We start from the raw sequence: 7,629 nt of genomic DNA, 5'->3' as shown, positions 1-7,629 counted from the left end.
CTAAGACTGAGGGAAACATTAAAGTCAAAGCCTTCAAAGGAACACAGTAAAAGTTGGCAAATCCAAAGTATAAGACTTCCCACGTTGGTCCCCATTTCTGAATAGCCCTTATACATGGCAGTAAGGAAATCTGACCTCTGTTCCCAGCAGGAACTGAGTACCTGTTCTCAATAACAGATATTCTGGAATTGGAATGTTCTGGAGGCAAAAATTGAAAACATAGCATATTGCTATAGCAGAGGTTATTATTAAAAAAAAAATAAGGCTATCGGCTAGACATATAAACACAGGATTTAGTAGTGTCAGATTCCCGTAGAGAAGTGTTAGAAAAAGAAATAAAAGGTCCAGAAATAAAAGCAGCTATATTAGCACTGAACTCTGGTAAAATGCCACGCTTTGTAGGGGCCCACCAGTTACATTTATACCATAATTTAGTAAATTATATGGCAAAGGGCTAGAAAATGGCATATTACCATGAACATTAAGGGAAGCATTGATCACAGTTCAATCCAAACCAAACAAGCATATCTCAGCAAGAACCACAAATGAACGTCTGGAATTATTCACCCAGATTTGAAAGTGAATTCATTTAGGTTATGTTTACTTTCTTCTTGGGTGAGCTTTCTATGAACATCAAGCTTTTTTAATCCTGTTGTTCAAATTAAGCAGATTTTTAAGAGTGCAAGCTTTAGTATTCATGCATAGGGAGTTTATTTGGGAACTAGAATACCTTGTATTTGATAAGATACTTCTTGACCAAGAAAAAGGATAATCCAAAAAAAAATTGTGCCATGGTCCTGATGTACAATCATGTAAATAAATGCCTTGAGAATACTTCAAGCAAGCAGGGCCATCCAAGGCATATGGAATTATAGCATGCTACTGTGACAAGATAAAATTAAGTGTAAGATCTGTTAATAAAACTAACAGGCCCTTAATTTTCCTAGCAAGATTTTTCATGCATGTAAAAAGAAAGTTTTAAAATTCCCTACTAAAGAAAGATCTCCCCTACTAAAGCAATTCAGGCTGAGCTGGACAGGCTCGGAAGGTGAGTGGATCAAAACCTGATGACATTCAACACACAGAAATTCAAGGTGCTCCACCTTGGGAGAAACAACCCATGTCATACTTATAGGCTCAGCAGTGCTACACTTACTAGCACCACGACGAAAAGAGACTTGGGGGTTATGATTAACCGCAAGATGAACATGAACCAACAATGTGATGCCACAGCTGACAAAGCAAATAAAACTCTGTCTTGCATCTACTGATGCATCTCAAGCAAGACTCAAGAAATCATTCTCCCACTTTACTCAGCCTTGGTGAGGCCACAGCTGGAGTACTGCATCCAATTCTGGGCTCCACATTTTAAAAAGGATGTGGAGAAGCTTGAGAGAGTCCAGAGGAGAGCCATGCACATGATTAGAGGTCAAGAGAACAGGTCTTATGAGGAGAGGTTAAGAGGCATTTGTTTTAGACTGGATATAAGAAAAAACTTTACCATCTGAGTCTCCAGAGTATGGAATGGACTCCCTCCAGAAGTGGTGCAAGAAATGCTTGCATGCTTATCTTGCTGGGGTGATCTGACCCCAGCTGACTTCCTGCCTCTTGGGCAGGGGATGGATCCGATGATCTCGTGAGGTCCCTTCCAGCCCTAGTGTCTATGAAATCTATGAAATCTATCACAGCTCACAAGATGTTTGTGAGCTTTACTACTGTACCTCTAAGATTCCCAGGTCTCCCATTCCCTCATGAGTGGCCTTTGTTCAGAACAATCCCAAACTAGTCTGTTTATTATACGCCCCAGAACATTTGCCTCTGGAGAAGATGGACCTCTTCAGCCTCCGCAAGAGAAGGTTGAGAGGCGACCTAGTGGCTACCTATAAATTCATTGTGGGGGTGCAGAAGGGAATTGGTGAGGCTATACTCACCAAGACACCCCAGGGGTCACAAGAAATAATGGCCATAAGCTAGCAGACAGCAAATTTAGACTAGACATCAGGAAGAACTTATTCACAGTTAGAGTGGCCAAAATTTGGAATGGGCTACCGAGGGAGGTGGTGCTCTCCCTTACCCTGGGGGTCTTCAAGAGGAGGTTAGATAGGCATCTGGTTGGGGTCATCTGAACCCAGCACTCTTTCCTGCCTAAGCAGGGGGTCGGACTCGATGAACTATGAGGTCTCTTCTGACCCTAACATCTATGAATCTATAAACAAGCCCTCCCCATTCCCCATGCTTTGAGCAGGTGGTTGGACTAGATGACCTCGAAAGGTCCCGTCCAACCCTAATTTTCTATGATTTTATGATAAACAAGCACATCTTCTCTTCACAGTAACCAAACAATGAACACACAAACCAACCTTTGGTCCTTGGTCCTAGAGAGGGTAGTCTGTCTCTGGCTGTAAATTTCAGCCTTGCAGCCTTCCTTTCTCTGTCTGGCCCATCAACTCACCAACCTGCTACAGTGCCCATTCATTCTGTCACATAAAGATTGATCCATCTGTCCAATGTGCTGTCCTACAGGAGAGGAGCACTGAAGCAGGTGACAGTATATATGACCTTGGTAGAGGAGCATGTAAATGAAACTTGGGTGTTATAATCCATGTTTTTTGGTCCATTGATAATGTGGTCTTGGTTGATGAAGGGCACAGTTAGCTTCTGGGTCTACTGCAAGGTCTGGAATCTAAGCAAGAATAGGAGTTAGGTAGCCTGTTGCTAGAAAGAAATTGTTTGAGCTTGGGGGGATGTCTCAAGTAGATGAAAATCTCCCGTTCCCTCAGTAAGTATAGTTATGGGCAGCCTTATGTGCTTCTGTCAATCACAAGTTAGCTTCTTTCAATTTCCTTACAGGGGAGGAACCGAAGCGGGATCTAGTTCAGTCAGAGGGGATATCTACTAGTGATCCTAACTGAAGTAAGCATTGATTTCAAAGTAAAGTGGGAGGGGGAAGGGGAGTGGTGGTGGTGCCACCATAACCCAGCAGCTATGTGGTAGAGATGGTTCTGAGGTTTTGAATACAGCTCATTGATTTTACAGGACAATTCTATAAACATCAAACCACAGGTTAGCTAGGGCAGAGATTATCTTCCACCCCTCCTGTTGAATCTGGACCACCTGGTGCAAAGCAATACAAGAGTAATGATGCCAGAAGGAAAGCAAAGAGGAGAACAATATTTTGTATCCCAATGGGGAAGTCTCTGGATTCTGGTTCATGCTAGTTATCCTCTTTATTTATTGACAAGTGCCTAAATAGTTCTGTCAGCATGGACCACAGCCTAAACCTCAAAGTTATTAAGTCACACCCCAATTTGCTTGCTTTCTGGACTGTTCATGAATTTTACACTAAGCACTCATCTGTTAATAAAAATAAAAATAATCCTGGCAGAAGGAACTCATACCCAGGATTTCCCTCTATAGAAGAGAACTACAAAAACACAACCTGCTTTCCTTCTGCCCCATACCTTTTGTATTCTTTCCATTTATGTTCTACCATGGCCAGGATTCAATTGGAGGAGTGGAAGAAATTTTGACTCTCCCAGCTACCTAGGGCCTGGGTTTAGTGACTTGAACTGTTAAAGAGTTGTGTACATTAGGCCTGTGCAAAGCGGTAGTAACGACCCCGCCCCACCCGAAGAGGACCCCCGCGATCGGACTCTATGGACTGAGACGCTCACTCCGAGCCACTTCCTTCAACATCGCGGACCACTGTAACGGGTACGTGTGTATCTATCACCTTTCCCTCTCAGCGTCGTGACCCCCCCCTCCCCCTTCCACATCCCCCCACCCCCGGGCTTAGTTGGCTAACATTGTATGGTATGTAACCTAGTCGCATTCCCCTCCTCTCCCCCATCCCTCGATTGTTAGTCCCTCGCTTGGGCGCTTTGTATTTCCATCTCAACTTTGTCATCTTTTTCCTGGATTCCCCATCCAAAACATCTACTAATAAAAGTCATTCTCTTTGGATTTGGATTCAGCCTATCTGGGGGATAGTGATTCGATTCAGTGATTCGAATCACTGTCCCAAATCAATTAGGCCAAATCTGATTCAGAGATTCATCTGCTGCCAAATCAGCTGAATCTCTGAATCACACAGGCCCCATCCCTTGCCTGCTCTCCCAGCCCTGCCCACCCCAGCTTCCGGCTCTTGAAAAAAAAAGCCCCTACTCACCAGCTGATGCCAGGCAGGTGGGGGGAGTGATCTCCACTGCCCCCCATTGCCCCATGCTGTGTGAGGGCCTCTGCTACAAACCCCTCAACTCCCCATAGCTGCCCTACCCACCCCAGCTCCTAGCCCTTTAAAAAAAAAAATAGCCGGCACTCACCAGCTGCTGCCAGGTGGGAGGGTGATCCCTGCTGCCCCCCACTGCCCCATGCTGCATGGGGGGCTCTGCCATGAGCCCCCAGAAGCCCTGAGGCTGCTGCAGCAGCCAGTGAGTCAGAGCTTTGTGTTTGTTTGTTTTTTTAAAGGCCAGGAGCTGGGGTGGGCAGGTCAGCCATGGTGGGGGCTGGTAAAGTGGGTGGAGGTCAGGGAGCTTATGGCAGAGCCTCCCATGAAGCATGGGACAGTGGGGGGCAGTGGGGCTTCCCCCCCCACCTGGCATCAGCTGGTGAGACTGGGTTTTTTTAGAGCTGGGAGCTGGGGTGGGCAGGGCAGCCATGGTGGGGGGGGCTGGAAGAGCAGGTGGAGCTCGGGGGTCACTCAGGGGGCTGGGGGAGCAGGCAGGGGATGGGGCCTGGCAGGGGATCCCCCCATGGTCTAGGCCCTTCCTCCAGGCCCCCACTCCCCTGCCCCCTACTTACCAGCATAGAATCTGGGTCCAGCTCCTTGCTGCAGCTGGCAGGGACTGCCAGAATCACTGAAGCTCTCCAAATCTTTTATGAATTTATTCAAAGAGCTTTGAATTGATTCGGACCTTTTAATTGGTCCCCTGATTTGATTTGGTTTCAGAGATTTGGCCGCCAAATTGGGTTGAATCTCCTCTGAGTTGAATCGGAGCCTGAAGCTTCGTACAGCCCTAGTATACATTCCTTTGGTTGAAAGGATCTGGACTGGAGTGGCTTTCTTAAACTCGTTTATAGATTTAAAAAATAGCTCATTTGGCTCTATTTAGTTAACAGAAACTATGTCATACATAAGTTTAGGTGTGCTATTGCTCCCTTAGATGAACTAGGAGGAATACTTATCCCTAACATTAAACAACACTACCATGCTATTCAAGTACTATATATACATTTGGTTTAAAGGTTAGGAAGTGGAATAATAGCCTTTTCCAGGAATTCTTAATCTTAATTGAGAGACCTTAAAAGGAGGTTGTTTTATAGAAGACTGCATTTTCCATTTGTGGCCATGCAGCCTTTTCTCTTGTTCATGATGCAGCAATACACCTTACCTTTTTGGAATATTTGGAAATAACTTTTCAGCTGCTTGGTTCAATGAAAAAAATGGAGAGAGACATGGTGATATGATCAGCCATCTCTCCATGTGCCATCAGCAAGCGATCTTCATACACCTCAGTTTTGGAAAATAGTTTGGAAATGTTACATTTTGATATAAAGTATTTTACTTACTTTTTTAAGCAGACTGACATAAGAAAGTTTAAAAGTATGCTTGTGCATTAGAGTTATTACTTTCCAGCTTCCAAGTTCCAGTTATAGGGGCAGATGTCATTGTACAAATACCCATGCAGACACACCTGAGGTGAAATCCTGGCCTCTTTAAAGCCCAATGACTTCAGTGCAGTCAGGATTTTACCCTAGGAGATTTATTTCCAACTCTGCTAGTTACTCACTAGGGGTGAGGTCATATCAGTACTTTTCGCCTCAATTACTTTATCTGTATAAAGGGCTAACAATGCTTGCTCATTTCTATAATGCACAGTGTGCTCTACATAGAAAACATAAAAACATATAGACATTATAAGGGCAAAATATAAAGAAAAAAGTGCTCAAGCATAAGCATAAAATATTTGCTAAAAATTGTTGGCTTAGAAATAGTATTTAAAGGTTTGCTTTTTTGGGAATTGGCTTATATGTAAAGATATATGTATTAGAGTGGTTCAGGATGGTCAGCAAGGGTTAATTGACTTTTAAGAGTCTGGGTTTCACAGTTACACGAGATCATAGCTTTGGAAGCAGTCAGGATGTCTAACAAAACAAGGCCAACAAGAACACAGAGTCTGAAAAACAGTCTGGGAACTTGGAGTATGTACTATACTGCCCATAACACAAGATAAAGTGGCACTAGCTAACAAGGCCCCAGAGAAGAGAGGGGCCTGAGTCTCAGTTTTGGGGGAACAGGCTAAATTAGGAGAAGGCCTGGAAAGCTATGTGGGAATGTGACTACACAGAGACAACCAACCAAAGATAGTCACTGATCAAGAGTCATCAGAAGAGAAGGAGAATACAAAAGCAGAGACTTGAATTTAACAGAGAGTCCCTCCTTCCTCCCTCATCCTTCCTCCGCATCCTCTACCCAGGTCCCTCCTCCTCCTCCTCAAGAGTGGTGCCCATCCCTGTTTCCCAGGAAGGGTCCGCAAGGCCACCATGGACAGAAGGCACACCACCAGCCCGTCTCACCCATCCCACTGGAGAAGGGGTGTAAGCCTTGGCATCCCACCTCCAGGCTGCTTACATGCTGACATCTGACACCTAAGAAAAAGCCTCAGAGTGGAGACTGTGTCCTGGCCAGATGTACTTTGATGACAGCTCTAGAATTTGGAAGATATATGTAACTGCTTGATTGTTTGTACTGTTTCTTTCCTGTTATCACTGTATACCAATACATTTGCCTATTATCAAATGGAGAGGATGTGGTCAGTGTGAGTGTGGGTCCACACCCCAGAGCCAACAAAAATGTTTAAAAAAATTATTGTAACATAGAATTCTCTCTCTAGCTGCCAACATTCTGCAAGGTATTTAAACTTTGACAGAAACACCAACTCTATAGTTCTAAAAGAAGCTATGCAGCTCTAACAGAGATTTCCTTGTTTTGTTTAGGTATGGTACAAATCCCTCAGTACAACACCTGCAGCCTGAAAATTGCAATGGTTTAACTAGATTCATGCTGTTTATTATACCATATTCCTGTGGGATAAAAAATCTATATGCATCTTAACTGTCTCGTGTCCTATGGCAAATATGCCAACAAAGATACTAAAGGTGCAACTACCTTCTAAAGATAATGCATTGAACGTCAGGATAAAATTATTAAAAACATTTACCATATCTACTGCAACCTGTAGAGTGCTTCATCATGCTGAAACATAACAAGCACTTTATGAAAGATATACAGGAGTTGAATATTATAGCCTGCCAGGAGTTGCAGCTAATGAGTGAGACAAGATGTCTTTAGTTTTGATTGAAAGAATGATAATGACAGATTCTGAGACATTTATAAGGAATGAGTGAAGACAGAAGACAGTAAATGGAAGATGTGGTAGCCTAGGAATTGGCAAATTAAAGTCTTGGTGAGACAAGCAGGCCAATGAAACTGACCTCAGCTAATATATGGAAATATCAGTTTCTTCTAAGATGTTTAAGCAAGAAGAATTTGAAGTTCATACCAGCATAACTTTACTTGAACTAGGCTCAAAATAATAACAACAACATTTTTGCCATAAAGAATCTGTT

Source organism: Crocodylus siamensis, chromosome 2 (genome assembly GCF_052110815.1).
Source record: "Crocodylus siamensis isolate JL-2025a chromosome 2, ASM5211081v1, whole genome shotgun sequence".
Lineage (NCBI taxonomy): Eukaryota > Metazoa > Chordata > Crocodylia > Crocodylidae > Crocodylus > Crocodylus siamensis.
The sequence above is the reverse complement of the archived record's forward strand: the minus strand, read 5'-3'. Positions refer to the sequence as shown.